Source organism: Buteo buteo, chromosome 5 (genome assembly GCF_964188355.1).
Source record: "Buteo buteo chromosome 5, bButBut1.hap1.1, whole genome shotgun sequence".
Classification (NCBI taxonomy): domain Eukaryota; kingdom Metazoa; phylum Chordata; class Aves; order Accipitriformes; family Accipitridae; genus Buteo; species Buteo buteo.
Window position 1 is genome coordinate 53,622,691 of NC_134175.1, and position 23,845 is coordinate 53,646,535.

General features: G+C 47.1%; 1 protein-coding gene, 1 long non-coding RNA gene and 2 other non-coding genes across 16 annotated transcripts in view; 2 read left to right on the forward strand and 2 right to left on the reverse strand.

Annotated features, from left to right (window-relative positions):
• Positions 1–5,805: 5,805 nt before the first annotated feature.
• Positions 5,806–22,763, reverse strand: LOC142031516 (uncharacterized). 2 transcript variants are annotated; one of them, XR_012650558.1, is made up of 3 exons: positions 21,839–22,763; positions 19,305–19,409; positions 5,806–6,559 (listed from the first exon to the last, which is right to left on the reverse strand). It is a non-coding gene; the product is annotated as an uncharacterized LOC142031516 (long non-coding RNA). The 2 variants fall into 2 exon arrangements; XR_012650559.1 differs by lacking the exon at positions 5,806–6,559 and adding an exon at positions 16,563–16,919.
• TRNAA-CGC (transfer RNA alanine (anticodon CGC)) lies at positions 13,786–13,857 on the forward strand. Its single transcript has one exon. It is a non-coding gene; the product is annotated as a tRNA-Ala (tRNA).
• On the reverse strand, positions 14,087–14,157 carry TRNAG-GCC (transfer RNA glycine (anticodon GCC)). The gene has a single exon. It is a non-coding gene; the product is annotated as a tRNA-Gly (tRNA).
• A 129-nt stretch (positions 22,764–22,892) lies between the features above and the next one.
• The window catches only part of GPD2 (glycerol-3-phosphate dehydrogenase 2), a 142,092-nt gene continuing 141,139 nt past the window's right edge, over positions 22,893–23,845 (forward strand). For 11 of the 12 annotated variants that reach the window (XR_012650556.1, XR_012650557.1, XM_075029110.1 and 8 more), the window contains exon 1: positions 22,893–23,026. The gene's annotated coding sequence lies outside the window, so the exon portion shown is untranslated. Of the gene's footprint in view, positions 23,027–23,653; position 23,845 lie in introns of those variants that run through there. The other variant, XM_075029102.1, reaches the window with a different exon arrangement.

Below are 23,845 nucleotides of genomic sequence, written 5' to 3' on the forward strand. Positions count from 1 at the left end.
GGCTCGGTTTGGCCGCGTCCTTGGCGCGACAGCGATGAGATCCGCTCGCCGCCTTGCCGTTACGCAGGTCAAGGAACAGAAATCGCGCCGAGCCCTCCGTCTTCCCGCGCCGAGCCGTTCCGTTTCTCCCGGGATGGATCTGATTGATACCCTTCGAGGTGAAAGGCTAAACGGACCATATGGCACGTGTTGCGTTCCATATGCTCTCTGCCCATCCGTGCTTAAGCTGCCGTTAGCAACATCTGCCCTCCCCAGCCATCCAGCTGTGCCGACGACGGCTGCCGGAACCGCGCACCGCTGCCAAACCCCAACCGGGGGGGGGGGGCGGCCGCCCCGGGACGCCTCCCGCCGCTTGCCCCCCCCCCCCCGCCGGCTCCCGCTCCCGCTCCCCCGGCCCCGCCGCTACCTGCCTCCGCCGCCGCTTGCCGCCCGGAGCGGAGCGCGGTCCCCGCGGCGCCCGCAGGAGGAGCCCGGGAGGGGGGGGAAGCCCGGGGGGGGGAGCCCGGGGGAGCCCGGGGCGGGGTGGTGGTGGGGTGCCGGGGCTCGCCGCCCCCTCGCCGCCGCCGGCGTCAGCGCCCGTCAGCGCCGCGGCCCGGTGACGGCAGCGCCGGCCCCGCCGGCGGGGGGGAGCTGACGCCGGCGCGGGGGCGGCCCCGGCCGCGCTGCCAGGGGCTCCCCCCGACTGCTGCTGCTCCCGGCACCCCCCCGCCTCCGTCCCGGCCGCCGGCGGGGGTCAGGGCTCCCCGCACGGCTCTGAGGGGGCGGGTGTGCGTTTTGGGGCTTGTTTGGGGGGGTTTTCCCCGCGGACCCCCACGCTCGGCTGCTAGCGAGTTTGCCTGCTTTCCGGCTCTTCTGCACGGGGAACGCGGCTGGTCTGTCTGGAGCCCGGCTCCAGCAAACGGGGGACAAAGCGAGTCCCCCTCGTATTTTGGGGTCCAACAGGTCCAGCCCTGCCCGGGGCCCGGGGGTGCTGCTCCTCGCCTCTGCGATGAGGAGGCACAGCGGCCCGCGTTGATGTCATTGGAGCGTCCTCTGGATGGAACCGGTTCCAGAAGACGGACTATTTTAAGTACCTTGTAAAGTTTTCTTACATAAAACACACATCCATATACTTAAACACCCCCCCCACGCATACACACTGTAACGCGTACGTAGATTGGGTTTTTAACTTGGCACCGTTTTCCTAAAAGGTTTGAGAACGCCAGAAGTAGTAACTACGCTGCAGAGACTGTTATAGCTTCTCATTTGCCATTCATTTCTGAATTTCTGTTATCTGACGAGGATGCCAGCCGGCTTGGAAGAATGGCAAAACAACCCCAAGACTGTCCCAGGAATGGCGCAGGCCCCTTTGCCGGCGCCCGGATGGCATTGGGAAGGTGATTGGGAAGAGGCAGCAGCCGCCTCATCAGTAGGTCAGGGAAGGGCCAGCAGGAAAGCAGAGCTGCACTTCCAGCTCTTCCAGTCATATTGCTTCCCATAGAATATATGAATGCAATTACAGTTTTTTCCCCCAGAATTTCTGTATGCGGGCCATGGAGCTCCCAATTAAGCAGCTCACCGGGGGCAGCAGGTAACTACCTGTGTATCTGACCGCCAACACCCAGACCGTGAACAAACCGGTCGTCACAGCGGGAAGGGCTGGCTCCGTGCGGGGAGACTGCTCCCACAGACTGCCTGGAGTAAAAGCAAGCCCTCCGCGTTTAAAAGCACGAGACCTCCCAGCCAAGATTTTCAAGCCCTCTCACCGTTTGCTGCCTCGCTTCGCGTTTTCCTACCGGGGCCGTTGCCAGAAGCTCCGGCTGGTGGACGGTGACAGGAGCAGCAGCCGTCTGCCTCCACTTGCCACGGCCGGTTGGCGAGCGAAGCGCCGTGCGTCCAGGGGGGACCTCTTCCCTCTGCCCCTGTGCGTTTCTTTAGTCGAGAAGCCTCCATTAGCAACGCATGAGAAATCAGGATGGCGAAGGTGAGGTGGAGTGTCCTGGAGGCTGGCATCTGGCTGCGGTGATGGTGGAGGTGGCCAGGGTCTGTGCTAGCTGTCACCTGCCTTGTTTGGGAATTGTCTCGGGGATCGGCTCCAGGCTGTTCTGCCAGCTCTGGAAACCCCCAAAACATGTAACTTGAGTGATGTGTTTATGTCACAAGCACTCTAAAATAGCATAATTACACGTTGTTTTCCCCGTATTTTGGTAATTAACTGACAGCACACAGAAATCTGGTTTAATTAACGACTTTCTTTAAGTGAAATTCTGTTTGCTGTTTTAAGTGAAATCCTTTCTTGTTTTGGGGGCACTTTTCTCAATGTACATGGGATCCTTCCCCCTCATACGGTCCTCAGAAACACATTCCCTGGAAGACCCTGCTGTATTTGACATTGGGAAGACAAAAATTCACAGACGCTGGCAAAAGAGGTGGGTTTCCAGCACAGCCCTCTCCAGCAGCCGGACATGCCGGGAAGTGTTGCTGATCCCATCTCCAGATGGACAGCTCTGTCCAGAGGGCCTTCTGCGGGGCTGGGGGGGGGTGGTGTCTAGATGATGATTTCCGAAAGCACCTCTGGATCTGCCCAGGGCCAGCGCTGCTCAGAGCTGGAGCCAGGAAAGGCGCTTGACACAGAAGAAGTATTTTTCCTCTGAGATGTTTTTCATTAATGGAGCCTCACAACAACAGCGTGAGGTTGTACCGGGAGCCCTGTCCGGGGGTTCCAGAACTGCCTGTGCAAGAGAGGGTGTTTCTGGGGACATCATGGCACCATTATCTTCCATCCTGCGTTTCGGTCACTTGCATAAAGCCTCGCAGATGTGAAACATAATGCCGGAGGAATGTCTGGTTTGACTGAGTTACCAGGAGTCTATTTCTGTAATCCCCAACTAGAAACAGTTTATTGAAGTCCTCCCAAAACAATTTACTGCGGGACGGACTCGCTGCCAAAGGCAGCAAGCATTTGGCCTGGTGAATTTGTCGCCACAGAGGGTGGCCGCAACCCCTCGCTCATAAAGACAACGTGGTTTTGAAGTGGCAGATTTTCGGTCTGCATTTGCAGGGGAGGTAGCAGCGGTGCCAATGGCCTTGCCGGCACTGCCATGGTGCTTGCAGACCAACGTGCGCAGCTTTGGGGCCCGATCCTTCCCCTTCACTCCAGTCTTAAGAAAATAATTTTCCATTGAGGCTGTATGCCTTGAGGCCTCCCGAAATAGAGCTGTTTTGAGTGTTTTACACAATGTCTTTGAAAACTGTTTCGCTCACAACTAGTGAGTGGGAGACGTGTGCGTGCGGATCTCGCAGGGCTGCGGTGGAGCGTGTCAGCCCCACCGGGTGCCAGCCTCCTCCTCCCCCGTCCCAGTGCAGTCTGGATTGAAGCTGCAGCACAAGCAGAACATCACAGGGCATCACAGGGCTGGCTCTGGGCTGGCGTGCGGCTCCCCATGTTGCAGGGTGCCTGTCGGAAGCCGGGTTCCCCCCGCCGCCGGGACGTGTACCCAGGTGAGTTGCTTTCCCCAGGGATGGCCACTTTTCGTCTCCCTCTTTCCTCAGACAGCCCGGGTGAAGTCCTGGTTTGCAAAACACACGTTTAATTTCCAGAGGTGACCAAGTCATATTTTGCATTCATTGCTCTGAACTAAGTCCAAGTTATAAAATACAGTCCCTTTTTGGCAAGAGGGCTGTTAAAGCTTTTTTTCACTCTGAAGGGACGGATGATAATGGACGGAGTGCAACAGCCGCTGAAGCAGGGCCTGGGCGTGCTGCCCGACAGTCGCCAGGAACAGTTATCAGCATCGTCTGTTTGTCCAGCCACTCATATGACAATGACCTTCCTCTATAGCTGGCTCAGCGATGGGTGTCGAGCAGTTAGCAAATGCCAGAATACAAGTTCAGAAACAAAATCTCATGAGAATTCTGGTTATCTCCTGGGTAAAAGGCTCATATCGTACTGCAGGCTTCAGAAAATAGTGGTAAAATTAGGAAAAAACAACTCATGATAGTTACAAATTTGCAAAACTCTTCATCTATGTTACAGTTGCTGTCATTAGAGGTAAATGGAAGGGAGAATAAACCCATTAATGCAGGATGTTAATTGAAAACAGGACTTGTATAGAGAATGGAGTTTGTAATTACAAGAAAAGTTATTAAAATATCATTTTGTTTTTAAAATGCCTGACTTTAATACACAGTATGAAGGAGTTATGTTTTTAAAAGTTAATTATTTCCAGTGCTTCAAAAAGGGAAGTCTAAGCTGAAAATGATATATCTAAATTGTTAAGACACTTTTTTAATTATCCGTTTTAAAACACTGTCATAGAATATCAGCTGAACCTTATTTTCACTTTCACTAAGAAATGTGCTTTATTCCTGTGTAGATTCTGTTCCTTTTCAGGGCTCTCTCTGGAGCTGTGCTCCAGGTATGTCCATGGTGGTGAATCACAGCTCCAGCCTGTGCGTTTACAGGGGCTCCCGGATCACATTTTTGACTGGCCATTTTGGCCTTTCGGGGGCTCTGGCTGTCCCACCCATGGCAGCATCGATGCTGATGGCTTTCTTCATGGTCTCCCAGTCCTGGTGTGGTTTCTCGGGCGCGATGCTGCGCTCTCTTTGCTGCCTCGCCTCCTGGCTGGGCTCTGCCCAGGGCCCCGAGGTGCAGGTCCAGCTCTGCATGCAGAGGTCTTCTTCCTTCACCACTTTTTGGAGCCCCAGGCTGACGAGGACTGGCGCTGGGTCAGGCTGGCCGAGAAGGGGGCACCCATCCGCTCCTTTGGGCTTTGGGTGCTTTGCAGCCTCCTGCCACCTCCCGAAGCCTGCACCTGGGGAGGACCCAGCACCGCAGCCGCTCGCCGCTGCCAAAGCGGCTGCAGACATTGTGCGAGAATCAGGAGAAAACAAAGAAGAGCATTTTTGTGGGGAGTAAATACCAGTTAGAGCCGGGCACGTGTTGCGCAGTAAACAGCTCCTTTGGCAAAGCAAGCTGCATGGCAGCATCTGCAGCACGGGTGCCTACAGCTCATACGTGTGGGTTTCAAGTTGTTCATGCAAGTACTTACTCCAGGGCTCACGTGCACGTAGGCGAGCGTATAACCAGCTTGTGTGCCGCACGCACTGGTTGTGCCTGGAGGTGTTCCCCAGTTATAACCACTGCGAGAGCCCGGTGATGGATCTGCTGGTCCCGTGGCCACCCTCCACGAGCCCAGAGGTGCCAGGCGCCTGCTCGCACTTCTCGGCAGCGCCGGCGTCCGCCGTGCAGGCTCGCCAGGTCCTCCGGGGATCATGACAGAAGGCAAAACCTCAACAATCATGTCGGGAGGACCCGTATTTTCTGTCTCTCGATGACTTACTGAGGAGAGCGTCAGAGCTTCGACCCCTCTTGCCCTCCCTGCAGCGCTCCTTCGCTTTCCGCAAGGCTCTGCTGGAATTTAGTGCAAACATAGCACTTATGTACACCCAATGGTACACACAGCATATGCTTACCATATCCAGTCAATGAAATCATTGTGGAGAAACAGGCAAGTAATAATGCACAATGAATAATATAGTCTTCTTTGCAGCATTTGAAACACAGTAAGCAATAAACACTGATTTGACAAAGAGTAGTATTAAATAAAAATGCCCAAACTGTAGTTCAACCTGCACACAGAATGGAGGAAAACCTGGGGTTTTTTTCAGTTTTAACTGAATGGGATCTGGTTCTTCAATATGAAAAAAACTAGATTAAAACTGAGGTAAAATCTGAATCCCATTAATATTACTAGTATATAAAAATACATTATTTTTTGGATAAGAGAGCTTTAATAATAAGAGGTATCATAAAGAGAGAAATCAAAACTGGATTGTATATTCACCAGATTGTTCAATACAAAAGCCAACAAAATTAGGCCATATTGATGTGATAAGCAAGAAGAAATATATTAGTTTCCAGATCACAACATTCCAGTATAAGATATCATTGGAAAACCAAGTCAATTTTTATATCAGTCAAATTCCTATTAAATTAGCCCATACTTTTCAGCAAGCAAATCTACAGAGCTGGCCCCTATTGACATATTGATAATGAGGTGTAAATATATCGCTTTCTGGTTCACAGCGATTCAGCAACCCACCAGCGCTCACTAAGGGCAATCTCACCCAAACTCTGCCGCAGTCAGGCCAGGTGGGCAAGTGTTGCCAGGCTCTTGGTAGCCACTGCAGCCAGTACCAGGTCTGAGGGCAGCAACACCAAGCAGAGGCAATGGTTGAACCTTTTGCTCTGCAGCCATTGAGCTGAACGTCGGTTGGATCTTTCCACCCGTCCACCAACCGGGAAGGATTCGGTTATGCCAGCTTGGGGCTGTAAGGGTGATGCAAATCTGTACTCACTGCACTGAATCCTGGTTTAAACAAGAGAGGGTCTAGGGCTTGAGCAACAGTTGTGTTTACATCATGGGGGTCAGGATATAATCCACGTTCTTTGCCCATGCAGGTATGGGCTGTGTCACGCTGATGGCAGCCGCGTAGCCCACGGTCCCCGCTGGATAGGGTGCACTTGGACGGTGCAGAATCTGTACTGTGTCACTGAAGAAGAAAACCTCCACTGCTGCAAATGGAATAAGTGTGGATTAATAAGAGCAAGCAAGGGGACAATTTTTGGATCTTAAGTCTTTGGGCTGTGAGGCTTGGATGTGTTTCTTTGGAGCCAACAGTAACTTCTACGTGAAGGGGCAAGAATCAGTTTGGCTGAATTCCCAGTTCCGTGGGAATTTGACATTGTTTTGTTAAGGGTTTTAAAGAAATAAAAAGCTTAGTCTAATTTTTTTAGGAAATGTAAAGTTTTAGTCTTCCTTACTTACCTAAAACAATGGTCACATGACGGCTTTGTAAGAATTTATTCTCTCTGCTGTATGAAGATCCGATTTAACACACACTGGAATAGTCTTGTGTGTCTAATTTTTGTTCAGCCTTCTATCGAAATACTTGGACATTGCAAGCTCACAGCAAACTAGCATTTAAGAAAATCTAGACCAGTGAAAAACTTTTTGATAAATGTGACCAAGAAAGTAGCTACTAAAGTAGTAAAGCTGCATTTGTGTGTTTCACTGTCAAGTATACCATACCTTGCAGCAGGTTAGCATCTGGACAGTGAGTTTGGGAAATCTATTCAGTGGGAATTAGAGTAGGAATTAGCTGGATGTGCTGGTATACTGAAAACCACATACACAACAAAACTCTTGACTCTGCCTTACAAGATGCTTACTGGCATGGTCAATGCCACAGAGATAAATGCAGCTGGCAGAGAAGAGCCCATTCCCAGGAGAGCAGGCAGAGACGGGTAGAACAGCGGACAGGGAAAGGACAGGAGGAACGGTTGTGTAGATGTGAGAGAGAATGGGTTTTTTAAAATCTTGTCAATATATTAGCAAGGTGGAATGGGCAGGTTCACCCCCTCTCACTACCAATGCATCCAGCCGGTACTGAGACTTACTTTGATGAAGGAATCGGAGGAAAACTTGGGAAACACCTGCTGTTTAAGGCCTGAGTTAAATGCTGTTATTAATAATGTGCTTCATTCTGAGGGGCATCCAAATCACATAAGTCTGGGAAGGTAAAACGAGGGGGAAAATTTGCTGTAAGATTAATGAGCAAAATACAATTAACTATTCTCAAAGAACAGGCAAAGTGCTAAACATTATGACCAACATTTTGCCGGAGTTCCCTGAAGATGTCTGTGACCCTGTGGGACTGCACAGTTGCTGGCAAGGAGCTGACTCACAGCCCGGAGCGCGGGGGGCCGGGAGGAGTCCTGGCCCCATCGCCCACCCCTGCTGCGGCTGACAGAGTTTGGTGTTTGCAGTGCGCCGAGCTGAAAGTGGAATTTGGGTCTCCCACATCACAGGTGCAGGAGGTAGCAGGCAGCTTTCCACCCGTGCACAGAGTGGGTGTCTGGGGGCTCCACGCGTAACTGCAGTGCCGAGGCAGCAGAGCAGCCCGACCTGGGGGTCATCCCAGCGCCCCAAAAGCTTGGGTCAATGTGTCCAGCACTGCAAAGGCTCAAATCTTTTTTGCAGACACGTACTATGTGCATAAGTCCTTTCTAAAGCCCTTTATTTAACTCGCGCCTGACACTATGGGTCACTATGGGTCGGGATCTTGCTTTTTTCAAACATTACATGTTATTGGTACTTTATCTAATTTAAGGTCCAAACTGAAAAATAGTCCTTGTTCACCAAATTCAAAGTCTTTTTGTGTGTGTGTGTTTTCTTTTCTGTTTTTCTGTGGGTTTTTTTTTCTGTTGCTACTTTCTGGTTCTGAGTAATCTCTTCTTTCTCAGTCTCAGCATCAACAGGATAGGAAGTTTAGAGTCCGCTGAAGGAGTTACCACAACATATACTGGTTTGTCTTTCATGAGATGAACCTGGGACTCCATGTAGAATATCCTTTATAGGAATTTATTCACCTGAGTAATAGCAATAAACTCCTGTCCTAAGGGTTTCTCAGTTATCCTTGTTCCTGACACCCATTGCCAGTGAGACTTTTACTTTGCTCGTTTTTTTATTAACAACAAATTCTTGTTGTCCTTCGGTGTATGATGCTTTTTCACAGTTATTTTTAGGTTCGTTTGCTGTCATGTGGCTGCCTGGCAGCAGAACCACAACATGATGTGATAGATGTATGTGTTCTAGATGCTCTTCTAAGATAGTGTTTATGTTCATCTACTTGCACTAGTGTAGAGGAATAAACAGTTGTTCTGATATTTTTCTATGATGAAAATAGACACAATAATTACTGAATCAATTATTGTTATAATTCAGTAATTATAATATTACTGAAATGAGATAAAATGTAAAGCTTCCAGTTCCCTATCAGCTCAAATGTAGCCTAGTAACAAAAATTAAACCCGATGGTATTTTTTGCAAGAGCTACTAGCAGTAGCCCTCATTTTGATTTTCTTTATGAGCCTGGATAACAAAGCCCATTTTACCACATGGATCAGGAAAGTGGCAAAAGGTGGGTTTACATGTGAATATTCATGGTTTCTGAGGGGAGAGCACGCTGAGTATAGTGGGGCTCTGATTTACCCAGGCCACCCTTCTCCTGCTCCTAATCCACCTTGGCGTCATTTAGCACCATGCCTGGCATGTGGGTTTGGATGGAAAGCAAACTGTGGCCACTTAACTGTGAATGGCTCAAAATTAAGACCCATGCAAGGGAAGGTCTGCGCACTGCCAAGGACAAACGACAGTTTCATCGTTCTTCAGCCACACTTGAGGCAGACTGCCCCCAGCTAGCAGGAGGAAAGAAGAGACCAAATGATGTGGGACGGAAACCCCTGCTCAGTTTAACTGATTTTTGTCCATGCAGAAATCAAACCTTCCCAGTCATGCAAGGTGTACTACAGTCAGCATTATACATAGAAGAAATTGTTGCCTGTTGTAATCTGCAACAATGAGCGATGGTTATGAAGTGCAAAAAAAGCACTTGTCAATACAAAGCCACATCTCCAGGTCCATTTGGTTGTACACATTTTTATCCTAAGATTAAGGGGCTACACACCTCATCCTGTAATGTCTCAAAATCATTTATTGCCAGAAGATTTACATCTTCCTTTTGTCTGACAAAACATTTATGCTTTGGATTCCAGATGTAACCTGAAGAATATCAAGAACAGAGAAGCAAGAGATTCCCCTGGAGAAAATAGAGCACTGGAAGCTGAAATGCTCTGTAGTAATTTGAAGTAAGAGTTATGCTTGATTTAAGATGATGAGTATGAGCCTTGTCTTCTTGTTGTGTAATTTCATGCAATCAGAAAATATCTTACTTAATATTTGTAATGATATTGTGGTTCAGACTGGGCTAATGAGCATGTCGTATGATACTTATTGCCAGAGGGTGATGTGTTTCAGTTGGGGTATATGTGTTTCCAAAACTTTTCCAGGAACAACAAAGAACATTTGTTCCAAGAGAGACCTCGTAATATCTCTTCCTTAAAAATATGACGCTTAGTAAGCAAACTGGGGGAAAAAAAAATTCTTATGTATTATGTTTCTGCATGCTGGGGACAGACTGCAAATGTGGAATAAGGTTCAGAGAATAAGTCAATGCTTTAAGAAATAATAATAATAATGATAATAATGTACTTTTGCAGGGTTGGGGTAAAATATTTTGCAGAGTATTTTTATCAGGCGTTCTCTGAACAAATTTAAAGTGTCCTGCTGAATGATCTGTCCTAACGAGACTGCTGTGTTTGTTTCCAAATCAGCTTCCACCTTGGCTTCACGGGTAGGTCTGTAAATTAAAGGCCTGTAAAGAAAGCAGGAGCATTCCACTGTCTGGATGGCTTTATAATCTGTGTAATCCTGTATAATTGTGCTAGACTCTGTCTTTCTGAGCTTTACAAAAAACCTCCTATTTGCCTCAAATCCTGAAATGTTAATTTTCATCTCTGATTAAGCTGAAGACCAGTCGAGGCTCCTTTTATTAAGTCATGCAGACTCCTACCTGCTTCCTGAGGGCTAAATTTGGCTGAGAAAACCATTGTAATATTGTGTAATTAATTTGCCAGTCAAATAATTTCTGCAGGGCTGTAATTTACTTATCTGTCTGCAACCCTAATGAATCTCCCAGTTCAGTACTTTAATCCTGTTTTCTGCCTTTTTATGTCCTTTTTTAACTCTAACTTTCATAATTCTTTACTACGGGCTGATTTGTAACCTGTATTTTTGGGATGTTCTTATGATGTTCTCACCAGGAACAACAAAAACCAGCTAAACACTTAGACTTTGTAGTACGCCTTGCATGACTGGGAAGTAATGAAAGACGTCCTTGCTTTATTCCTCCTTTTCACCACATACAAGGGAGTTAATTCAATAAAAATCAAAGATGTAAAAATACAGGAGAAAAAACAATTTGTATTTGGAGGACTTAAGATTATAACTTCATTCAGATTCAGTCTAACATATGTGCAGAACTTCCTAAGGGTTATTCTGAGCACTATATTCTCTGATGAGTGGCAGTAGATAAAAACTATTTGGTAAATGCAACGTCAGAAATTTTTTTAGATGTTTAACTTTGCAAATCACAACTCTGTCCTCAGTTTTTTTCTAACACATTTATTATTTAAAAAGGTTTGGTAAGTGGCATAAGTAAGTAGTTAGGGTGTTGTTCATAATCTCTGAAATTTGCCACTTTACGGTTTTCCTGATCTCTGGCAGGAATGTTTTTTGCAGGTGGATAGGAATGCTAATAAAGTATAAATAATGTACGAGATTCATGAATATCCTGCACTGACTCGCTGGATACTTGCAAACAAATGGACGATACGATCGTATGATAGAAGAAAAATAACTTTAGCTATTTATTTATAAGTGGCTGATGCCATTGCCACGGGCTCTAGGGCTTGGTCAAGACTTAGAACAGTGCACAGTGGGTTGCAGTCACAAAAACAGAAGGAAGGTGGCACATGCGGGGAGCAGAGACCTCGGGCAGGCCAGGCAGTTTTGCGGTTGCACAAGGCAATGAATGTGTACGGCTGAGCTGGATCAACGGAGTGAATACTCTTCATATGTTTGTTTCGTACTGCTATGCTTTGCTTCTGTATTTTGTTGAATGAGAGTGTTTATTTTAAGAAGGAATTTTGAGCACAAACATTTAATCCTGGAAGCAAGTGCAGTGCTAGGAAACTGTATCAGAAAGAAATGCAGGAATGCCTATGTGTCTCTTCAGAATTTCATTGTGATCATTCTTACGCAGTCCGTACATTGGGTAACTTTGAAACTGAACTCTCTTCGGGCTGGACTACAGAAATCCGTCAGCTTGGAGAAGAATTGCTGTGGAAAATACAGGGTGAATTTAAACATGCCTCTAACGAGAATGGATGGAAAATGCAAAAACTTGAGGACATTCAGTGAAAACCCTGTCCCCAGGGTCAAGGAAGGCCTCCCAGAAAGGCGTGTAAGGTTTGCGAGGTACCAGGAATGAGTTAATCCTACCAAGGAATGCGGAGGAGCTGCCAGATAACAGAATGACATTGTTTTTCCCTGATGTCAGCACAGAAACCCAAACACAAAGAGGTGAATGTAGTCCTCTGAGAGAGCTGTTGAGAAAGCTGAATGTGGAGCTTGTGCCGTGGCATCCAGCAGCATTAAAAACTGCTCGGCACAGGATGACAAAGTGTTTCCTGGAACCAGGGGCTGCCTCCAGACATCTGGGCAAGACGGGCGCTGTGGGCGACAGTCGAAGGATCATGAGATGTGCATGTGGTGGCGCTGGGAGCTGTATCGCTGCTACGGCAGCCACAGGGTTCCATTGCTGCCTCCTGAAGTTTTAAGAACGTGAAGTTCTGGTAGGCTTGGGTTTACCACCGAGTCGATTTATAGCCATCTATGGGTCATTTTGTTTTACTTTACAGCTCAGTGTAAGGCATCTTATTTTCTCCCGTAGCACCTACATGTTGAGTCTTGCCTGAATAATTCAATTTATTCTGTATTTGGTAGGTGGTGGTCTAGAGGATATTTAGATCTAGCTGCAATAGAAGCGTTGTTTCACTTTAATATAGGCAGCACATAAGCTCTTGTATTGGTTCCACAGGGATAGTAATTAAATACTTGCTGATATGCTTTGGATCTGTAGCTGCTCTTCTCAGCAGCTTGAATGTGCTCTGCCTTGATCCACTGCCCAAACGGGAAGTTTCACAATTGCACTGACTGTCCATCAAGGCTGAGAAATCCATAAAGGCATAGTAATATCTGTATTATTCATTTTCTGCTATTCTGAAGTCTACAGAAAGGTAAACAAAAGGAGGAAAACCTGAAGAGAAGGTTTTAAATTGCTTTGTGTTTTTATTGCAGAGGTTGGTATTAACCTGCTCCGCACCCTTGGCTCAGCCTTGTGAGGAGCCACTGCTATTCCGTGCTTTGTGTTAACGGACCCATCAAATAGTTTGTATGTTGTGTTAATTACGAAAATCAAATTCAGTAACTCCTGGAAAGCTGCTTCTTAAAATCTGTTTTGGAGAAAGTCAAGCTGTTAAATGCTGCTTTCTGTCAGGGTAGAAAAATGTGAGCCGCTGAGGTTCCGGTGTCAAAATGGGGCACACTGGAGGGACCGCGTTCCGTGCCGAAGGCTCCTCCTTATCTCGGGCTCTGGGAAAGGGGTACGGCCGCTTGCAGCAGCTGCTCAAAAGCGCATAAATTAAACGCACTGTAGTATTATGTGCTAGAGTATGGATGCGTGTTGAGGGGAGAATAGCACGTATCATGGAGATGGTGCTTAGATTCTCAAAATAAACCTGAACGGAGAGTGGGACCAGGTAGTTCCCACTAAAGCTAATGGAAGTTGCTGGTTTTGCTGGGAATATGCCACCAAAAGAACCCGGCTGGGCTGTTTTTCTTTTAGTATCGGGGCTCTAGACCAGCCAAGTCCGCATTGAGATAGGAAGAACACCCTCGAAGAGGTGCCTTTACGTCATGGCAAGTCATCTCTCACTCAGATTTGTTAGGAATCCCTGAGGTTAAAGCAGATGTGCCGAAGAAGACAGCCGGGGCTTTAGGCAGGTCCTCACGCTCTCCCCTCCTCACGGGCTGTGCGCTGCTGCGGGACCCCCCGGCCCCGCCTGGGCGCTCCCGGGCGGCGTGTGGGGACCAGGCACCGGGGCCTCCGCGCCGAGACGCGGAGAGCGAGCGAGGGAAGGAGAAGGAGAGGCGGCAACGCAGGCTGCGCCGAGGGCGAGGGCTCGCCCCTCCACCGGAGGCGGCGCCTCTGCCGCCGCCGCGGCTCCCGGCTGGGGCCCGCCCTCTGATAGCGGCCGGCAGCGGAGGGCTGGCAGCCGGGGATGTAGCTCAGTGGTAGAGCGCGCGCTTCGCATGTGTGAGGTCCCGGGTTCAATCCCCGGCATCTCCAGGGGCTGCTTTTTTGGGGGTTTGATTGGGTTTTTTGGTGATGTTTCTCCCCCCCCCCCCTTCAGCCAGCAGCGCGCCGGGCCGCCGGTACGACGTGGTTTCAGCCCCCAGGGAGCCGCTTCTTCCCGCTCGGGAACCCCGCGGGGAAAAGAAAAGGGCGCCGCGAGTGCTCTGGTCGTAAAAAGGCGGTGGTTTTTCCGCCGAGAAGGGGAAAAAAAAAAAAAAGAGGCTGCATTGGCCGGGAATCGAACCCGGGCCTCCCGCGTGGCAGGCGAGAATTCTACCACTGAACCACCAATGCACGGCCGGTAGACGCGTGGCCGGCTCCTTCCTCGAATGGCTCACCGAAGGCAGTTCATTGCAAATGTTTTGTTTTCCTCCCTTTTTCAATTCCATCTTCACAGTCAGTACTTTTGAGCCGTTATTTCCAGGGGAAAAAACCGGCTTTTAGAAAGTTAGCGACGTCTGTATACCTTTTTCCTCCAAAGGATTAAAAAACCCTGGAAAATTGTATAATAGACCCATCATCCTTTAAATTCAAAAGCTTTCAGACCAAGTCAGAAAAGGTGTATTTTTGTTCCTTTTCCCTGCTGGGAGGACCTTGCCAGAGGAGGCCACTGGTCAAGAGCTTACAAGCTTACATGATCTACTAATAAAGGAATCATCATGGTACAATGTCCAAACTTATGTCTTTCTGTTTTGTCAATTGATGTAGCGCTATGGATCCTGACATTTCAGCACAATGTAACTTTGTGTAGGGTTGAGATATCAATAGGACACCATCGCTTGCACTGTAATGTAATGATGCCATGTTCTAATATAAATTATGTACAGTCTTGACATTTAGTTTGTCTTGGACACGCTCCCAAGAATGGCCACACATGAGCCAAAGAGTTCAAGGAAAAGCAACACCAAGTGTTTCATGTCAAGAGAACATTAAGATGTACATACGAGAAGAACAGCTGTGCTTAAGAATGCATTCCAGACAGGATGAACACCTCCCACCAACCACCTCATGAAAGGTAGTAAGCAGGTGTCTTCTTCAACGAGCAGTAATTTGGCACTACAGATAATGTTCCAATTCTCTGTGTGAACGTATGTTAAGACCAAAATGTAAACGCCGCAATAGAGAGTCCTCTGCTTACCAGCCCTGCAGCTATTACCTAACTGTTCCCAATTGCATGTTGAGTTCATCAAGAGGGTGAATTTTTTCTGCATGCATAAAGCAGAAGCTGAGCAAAACTCGTGTTCTGAGTGAATCTGGAAAGAAAGTCAAGGCTGTGATTTGCTTGCCAGCCAGTGGATACCAGGTGACAGTATTTTCCAGTCACCCCTGGCCCAGAGGAACAATGCAGGCCAGTAACAATGCCATCACAGTTCTCTTTCCCCTAAGCTTAATTGCAACTTCTTAATTTCTACCGGCAGAAAGTAACACAGTAAATACTTCAAGGAATAACTAGTATTTAGGCTACTGCTTACAATTGCATCAGTCAGCCTTGAAAAACTGTTTTCCCAGGCAAGCATAGGACCAGAAATCCCAAAGCAGTTAGGAAAAAAATATTCATACTCAGAAGACTCTAATTCACTACTATAATATATCTGAAAGATAGCCATGCCGAGGTAAATAGCAATAGTTGACCCACTAGTTTCCCCCCTTACTTTTATTCTTTCACCCCCTTTCATTTCTGGTGAGCTGAGACACTGCAAGGCAGGGGATGGCTGGTGGCGGACGGATCTGGCAATGTCTGTGCACAGCCATGGGGGAACCAGCAGCGCTCCATAAGAGAGAAGAGTCCTTGGGCTGGCTCTCCTGGGCAGATCGGGGTGATTAACACAACAGGTTGCGTTTCTGTGGAACTGTCACTCATTAGAGTTTCATTTTACAGAGGGTTGCCGCAGTAACAAACTTTGCACTATTAGCAAGCCCCTCTCGTTCCCAGTGCAGAAATGAAATCCGTTCCTGCACTTGTAGTTAATAATTTGGAGAGCCGTTTCCCATGTCCATTAGACCACATTTTGCATCTGCTCAGAACATGTGTGGGTGTTGGCTGATGCACTACAGAGGATTCTGTGAATCAGGAGTTTGGCAACTCACACGCCTCACTGGAGCTCAAATGTTGCTCTAGAACATGCTTCAGAAACCCTTTTTCAAGCTGCATGACACAGGCTCATACTTGGCTTCACTTTAGAAATGACTGTATGTAGGAGAGTGCTGAATGAAGGAGAGAATCGAGACCTATCATATTAGAAAATGGTGGTCCAGAGTCACCGAACTGGTGAGAATTTCATAGGATTGCTTCAGCTGATTAAGAATCTGCATCCTGCTCCAGTGAGGCGAGGAGTCCTTAGGAGTTCATTGTCTTAATCATCACAACGGTTGGGAGAACACTCCCTGCAACAGCTCAGTGCAGAAGGATATGTTCTGTGTAAGGCTAGCAGAACAGTACAGGAACATTCAGTGAAATTACTGTCCTAAACAAAATTTAAGTACAAATACTTGATAAAAATAAATGTGTCTCTAGCTGTCATCCATAAAACACACATAATTTTAGAAGTCCAGTAGATGGCTTGAATGGCATCAAGAATGCACCTTCATATAACAAGGTTATAACATCTAGGGGACTACTTTTAGTGAGATTGGTTAAAATGTACCTTTGTACGTATCTATCCAATATCTGATGAATGGGTGAGAGGGGTTATTTTGTCAGGGACTCGGGACATCATCCCCTTTGGTTCAGCTCAAAAGTCTTTCAGGCAGCTAAGGAGACATCATAGACCTTCACCAGAAACAAGGAAGGAAAAGGATTTTCTTAGGCCTTTTTATCCCCCAGAAGGGGACAAATAATTTTTTTTCCATTCTGGATCACCTTTAAGGGGACTCTGTTCTTGATGCTTCTGGCTAAGGCTTGACACAGTGTCTTCCTATGGGGCTCTGCTGCTGCAGAGCAGAACCAAGGAGCTCCAGGTGCTGTTGCCGACTCGACTCTGCCATGTACCTCTGAGGAGGATGCAGTAGCTCAGGGGCACTTGTAGCCTCAAACATCCCAAGTTCAGCCAGTGCAGCTGCAATAGGGACAAGGTAGGGGCTGATAGATAGGCAGTGGTAAACCAGCTCAAATCAAGCTTAAAATTGCAGATGTGGATTAGCTGGGGCGGGGTAAGTGGATATCATTCATTCCCTCCTCCCCAGCTGGTACGGCCACATGTTCCTGTGTCCGCTGATACAACTGCGGCTGTGCAGCCACCTGCTTTAACACTGGTGTTGCATCAGTCCCTGCATTGGTATGTACAAAAGAGAAAGTGTGATGCTACAAATGTACCTTTAACATTTACTCTGATTCACCTCTTCATGTGGAGCTGTATTAAATCTTGTTAGAAATAATGCCTAAGGAGTAATTCAGACCGGCCTGAAATATAACATACCTTTTTGTAAGCACCAACTCCCTGATCATCTGTTTCTCATGTTTAACTAACACATACCTAATACTTAATATTACCAGGGAAGTCCAGTCAAGGCTTCTTACTGGCTCCCAAAACAGTGAAGGATAACTGGCAGGCCTTTCAAAATGGCTTCTAAAAGCCTCTTCAGTAAAGGTTTCCAAAGCATGCTCTTGTCTCTGTTTCCAGAGTGCAGAAAATTTGTACCATCCCTGGCGAGTCCTCCGCTGAGTGGAGTACACGCACATCAACTTGATTTTAACAGGCCACGGAATAAGCTGGGCATTTAAAAATATCCACCTACCCAAAAGGACAAATGAATACATATTGTGGAGCCTTCAGCAAAGATTGTTGAAACAAAACAAACAAAACAATCGTGGTAATCTTTTAGGTAAGACTTATAATGTAGAACAACTTGTCAGTGCAGGTTAAAGTTTTAAGGCCTAGCAATTTTGACAGCGTCCCTTTGAGCACAGTGAGAGCACAGGGATGAGCAGGACAGTAAAAGGTCACTTGGTCACACATATCTGCTGCCTCTTTTAAGTTTATCTCAAGACCCACTAGGCACGTCCCAATTAATTATTTAAATCTGCAGGGAAAAATATTTCTGTAGATGAAAAGATATAATCTTAAATTCTGGGGAAGCTACAGGATGGCTGGCGTGGTCAAAAGTAGTGCTAAGAGGAAGCTGGGGCGCGATATCCGATGCACAGGCTTTGGACATGGAGGGAAGTCATTTACATCCAGTAATGTAGATTTGTTTCAGATATCAGTGAAGTGGAAACTTACGGATTTTCCTATATCCCTTTGTTTTCAACTGAACAGTTCTGGATTACAAAAGGTCACCAAACCCAAATTGACAATGATATATCTGGTTATTTAAAATAACTTTTCCCAACATGACTATTGATGATGTAGCTAGCGATCTCCATAAGTTCCTGTGGACACCCCAAAAATGTTTGTCCCAGACTATTCAGATGGTCACAAACGAAAGCCATCAGGCAAGCAATGCTAGTGAAATGGACACTGGAAGAGAACAAGAGAGTCAAATCCTGTACTTCTTCACTATGTACTGGAATGTTAGGCTAGGGCTTTCAAAGTGATTGTATATGTCTTTGAACAGGTTTTCTAAGATTTTTCCCTAATCAATCAAATGGAGAAAATATCTGGAAAAAAAACAGATGTGTATAATCACCAGGGCTGATTTTGGTCTGTCGTTGTCTGAGAGAAAAAAATAATATAGCTCAAATTCCAAAAAGCCTTTTCCATTTTATTTTCTGAATGTAATCTCTCTCTCTCTGGCACATGTAAAGAGAAAACAAATTTAGAAGATTTTTTTTCATCTTTCCTGCCACAACAAAAATCTTTAAACAACAGAAAATAAATACACTTAGATAGTCCAAGCACTCTTGCTTTCTAAAATATACTGTCTTTCTTTTCTCCCTCTCTACCAATAAAATGCATGGTCTCTATTAGACCTAGCTCAGCTGTTTGCCACAGAGAAATACGGATACTCCACATTGCTGCTTTCCATTGCCTAGCTCTCCCATAGTTAAGCTGCCTGTGCTACCATTGCAGGGAAAGGCCAATTATTATGTTTGTTCTGCAACAAATAACGTGACCTATGACCTTATTCTTTTAAAACTGCAATTTTGCATTTGTTTCTGTGACTCGGCCCTGATGTGTTATCTTTGTATAACAGCAAACAATAAGACATAATTATGAGGATAACACATTACTTTAGTTTTAATAGAAAAATGAGCCACTTTCTCTTTTCAGACACACACACGCACACATGAGTGGATGTTTTTATCTGTTGCAGTGTAGGGGGAAAATGTCTAAACACTAGCAATACAGACTGGTTCAGTTGGTAAACTGAGTATCTGATATGAAGCAATACAGTTGTATTTCCAAGTGATACCTGATACCAGCAGCCAGAGATGGGAACAATTTTAAATGTTTAATCATAGCCATGACTAAGTACTTTTATTTTCCAATGGGAGGACCTACCATGGATCCTGCTTGAAAGAATCTCGGTAGAGATATTCTGCTTCTGCTTCTGTCACTTCAACTCTTCTGCGATTATTACCCCTTGCTCCTCATAAAGACATTTTCCTGGAGACAGATTAGGAGAAAACATATTTGTGAACGTATGAACAGATTTTCTTCTTATGATACATAACTTTGGCATGCAGTCAGGAAATGATGATAATCTTTTTCTCCATCTTCCCTTGCTAATGAAGAGAAACTGCCTCTGGGGTTAAGGACAAAAGGTGAACTCTTCCTGAACACAATTTACACCTGCTGAGCACATGATTTCGGGCATCTAAAATTCTTGTCTTGGCAGGTGTCCCAGGGACCAAGCCACACGCACGGAGACTTAGGAGGTAATATTTTCATCTAGACATTAAATAAAAAACAGACTCAAGAGGGATGAATTTCATGATACTTTAAGGCATCTAATTTTTTTGTTTAACCTTGTAAAAATCTTTCACTATTCAAACTTATGAAGACCAATCTTTACCAACCAGTAACTAAGATAAAAACACAGTTGAAAAGTAACTAAGATAAAGAGACAGCTGTAGTTGAAAAGAAACCCTAACAAGGGAGGAAAGAACAGCTCATCCCTCGTTTCTTGGTAGCTGTACTGCAAATGTGTGGAGAACCTCTCCTGGAAAGGGAGATTGCTAGGTAAATGTGGTTCTTATAAAAGTTTTCACTCATTCTTGGATTTCCCTTTTATGAGAAGAGTAGTACGGTGCTCTCATTTTCTACCCTCTTTAAGACTTTGCTGGTTTGGAATAGTTCATGAAACACAGAAGTGCTGGGGTGCAGAACATGTTTGCTTGGAAACTGGACGTAGACACATTTTACCCTCAGACACTGCTTTGTTTTGAAGCAATCAAAAATTATCATAAATTGATACTGACAACAGTGCCACATCTGGGTAGGCAACAACCTTGAGGTGTGGGTGGGAGGACAGGATATTTTCCCAGTTCTAACAAATTTGTGATGATGTTTTGAATATTTGTAGAGACAGACAAAATGGCTACATTTAATGCCATGTTAGTACACATATATAGGGTAGGTATTCACATTTACAACTTGTGTGTGTTGGATCATTCCAAGTATTCACCACAAATTGCATTTAAATCCTTTTTTTCCCTAGCCCAATTATTCTTCTTCCTTTCTCATACTCGCCAAAAAAGCCCCCCAAACCATAGCCCCAAAAAGCAATGAATCCACTTCTGGGGTGTTTTCCTTTCATTTTCCATTCTTTCTGTTCAGCTGAGGTATTCCATGGATTCTAAGCCTGAATATCTATGGAATGTACTAATTCCAGCTGCCACCTGAGATCTTGTTTCCTTTTAAGAGCACTACCATGCCTCCTAATGTGTCTGGGATAAAAACTGCTTCCAGCATTGGTGGCCTGAATATCACTTACTTTGCAAAACTTCTGAAATCCAACCCTTGCAGTTGTTTACCGACTTTAAATGCCACCTGGAGAGTTGATAGCCATACATTATTATTGCAGCTTCCAATTTAGCTCATCTGGTTATATCTGACCCAAGAGGGAAGGATTAGGTTCCTACGGCCTCCTCAGATGGGACCTGTTGCTGACGTTTAGCTGGCTGATGGGGGACTGGAGCATGCCTGAAGGACACTGTCGGAGGGAGATGTGTCCCATCCTTCATGGCAGCAGCAGGTTGTTTTTCTGTGCCTGATAGAAAACATGTCTCATGCTGCCTGTAAAGCATGTTGACTAAGCAGTGAGCACGGAAGAACAGCAATAAAAACAGTTTCTGGGAGACAGCCAAGAAGCACGGTTAGAGACACAGCTGATCCCTGTATGCCTGGAAAGCAGGGAACCACAGCCAGTACAGTGCATGGGCTGTGTAGGGCTCCTGCATGCGTGACACTGACTGCATCAGACAACTGATGCAGGCAGCGTATGGGCAAAGACAGACTTGTGACAGGCTTATGGGTATAAATAGTCACAAGATCAGCTTGTGTTTTGGTCCAGCAGGGAAAAGGACATCCCAAACACTTGTGGAACCACAACTGAAGTGGACTAAAAATGTAGATTTGCAGGGAAAAGCACAGCCAAAAGTTCAGCAGTGAGTTTTGGAGGGGGAGGAAGATCCTGGCTTATTACTGATGTGTGTCTGGCTTTCTCATTGCAAAAGAAGCAACAGGCAGGAATCTCCAGATGATTCCCTAAAAAAACATAGCTGTGTCTGTCAGATGTGTCCCTAGGAGCCTGGGAACCAGGATGAGAAACAAAGAGGAGCATTAGAGGCCATAACTCTTAGCAGCAGCTCTTCCAAGTCTTGTCACTTGGTATCACAGAACAGAAAGCAGTAAGAAGAAGGAGGATACACAAAATGTCTCAAGGTATTGCCCAGTCAGCCACTTGCTTGTAAGCCTTACACAGCAAGTGCCTAGGGAAGTTCAAGATTGGAAACCTGCTATTTTGGAGAGGTAAAGAATTGGAAAGCTTTCAATTCAGAAATACAGAAATAGAGAAAAATAAGCCTGCATACCCTGTGCTGCAAAACTGAAGTCCCAGCACTTGTGCTGCAAGTTTCTTCTCTGTGACAGCACGAGTGTCACCCTGTGGTGGGCTCCATTAGCTGGGGGGCCCCAGAGGAGTAGTCGTGCAGCCTGCCTGCAGGTGGAAAGTCTGGCTTCTGTGAAGACCTGGATTAACTGCTAAATTGTGCTTCTGCCAAGTCTGGTAGAAATCGGGAGCTCAGTGGGGTTTCCTGAGATGTTTCAGTTGAAGTAAGATAGCTGACAGACTAATGCAGCCATTGAGACGTCATTTCTCAACCAGCTTCATGCCATACTGGAGCCACTGGAGAGGACAACTGAAAGAGAGATGTGAATTTCTATACAGCCATTATGCACCGTGTTATTTTTTTCCAGGGTGGGTCATCAGAGATTTAGCATTGTTCTAGTCTAGGATTTCCTCCGTGAATCATCCAGGTTACGAATCTTATGGCTCTCCTACAGATCGAGACGTGGCTCTCCGCTGCACTGCCCTTTAACCCGCTAGGCGAGCAGGGAAGGACCTGGCACCAGGTAAACGGGCATTGACACAGCGCACATTAATATATATTCAGATAGCGTAACGGATCCGTCCCCCAGTTCTTTGTAAAGCAGGCACCTCTCTGTGACCCGAAAGCGAACCGCCGCCAGAACGCCTCGGAAACGAGGGCGACCAGTTCAAACAAGCGCCAGTTCCCGGTTCAAAGGCGTGGGCAAACAAGCCCCAGACAACCGGCAGCGCCCGTGCCCGAAGGAGCCCGCGCTGCCCCGCCGGAGGAGGGGGCGGGATGGCCCGCGGCCCCCTAACTCCAGCCCGGGGTGAGGAGGGCCCGCCGCTCCCCTCAGCGCCGGGCGCGGGAAGGCGGGAACAGGCCCCTCGGCGGCGGGGCCTAGCGCGCGCTTCCCTTCCTGAGGAGAAGCGCCGGCCTGCCGCTAGGCCCGGCCGCGGCCTGCCGGCGGGCTGAGGCGGAGGGCCGGGGCGGGGAGGCGCCGCCGGTGGTTAAGGCGGAGCGGGGAGGCGGAGGAGGGTGTTGGCTGGCTGGGGAAGCCGCTGGAGGCGAAGCGAGGCGTGCCGCGGCCGGAGGAGGCGGGCAGGGAGCCGGCTGCTCCCCCCCTTGCTTCTCCTCCCGCCGGCCGGCGAGCAGCGAGGAGAGGGACGCGGGCTGGCCCAGGCTCCTGGAGTAAGCGGCTTTCGGGTTTTATTTTTTTTTTTTTGGGGGGGGGGGGGGGAGTGGGGAGCGGTTAATAGCGGAGGGGAGCTGGCCAGGCTTCCAGGGCTTCGCCCTGGGGGTGACCTGGGGGCTGTGGGTGCTGGCTGGGAGAGCCGGCAGCGTGCTCTGCTCTGGTCAGGAGAGGGGGATTCGGTGTGTGCTCTGGGCTGGAGACGCCTGCGGTAAACCTCGGGTTAAGCCCTGAAGTTGCCTTTGTTATCAGTCGGTGGCAAATGCATCGTGACTGACCCTCTCTCCTCTTCTCCAGATCTTACTTTTGCAAAGTACGGTAGGACCTTATGCTACCAAGGGCTCCCAGCCCCTTCCCCCCCCCCCCCCCCCCCCCGTTTTATTTAAGCTTTGAGATCGAAAGAATGACCAGAAAATCGAGTGTGTGGCTGTTTTATGGAAGTAGTATAAAGTCCTTGGCAGCTGTCCCGTTTGTCCGTGTGTTGTCACTCTGCTCAGGGGCCAAGCGCCCCGAGAATGTCCTCATAAATGGAGATAGCGCCCTGCTGTCTCGCTGTTTATGAATAGCTGTTTGCACATGTGTAGGTATCTATATATAACAAACAGGGGGGTTTGCTGAACTCTTTAACTAGATTTTCTTTCTCAGGCAGAGCTGGTAGAATATAGTGTCTCCTATTACTAAAAAAATGTGAATTCTGGGCAAAGAATAGCCTAGCTGTAGTTACACTGAACTTTGGAAAATGGGAACAGTTACTTCTCACTTGCACTGAACATATTCATGGGACCACTTCTGGGTGTAGAGCATATCGGTGTAACAAG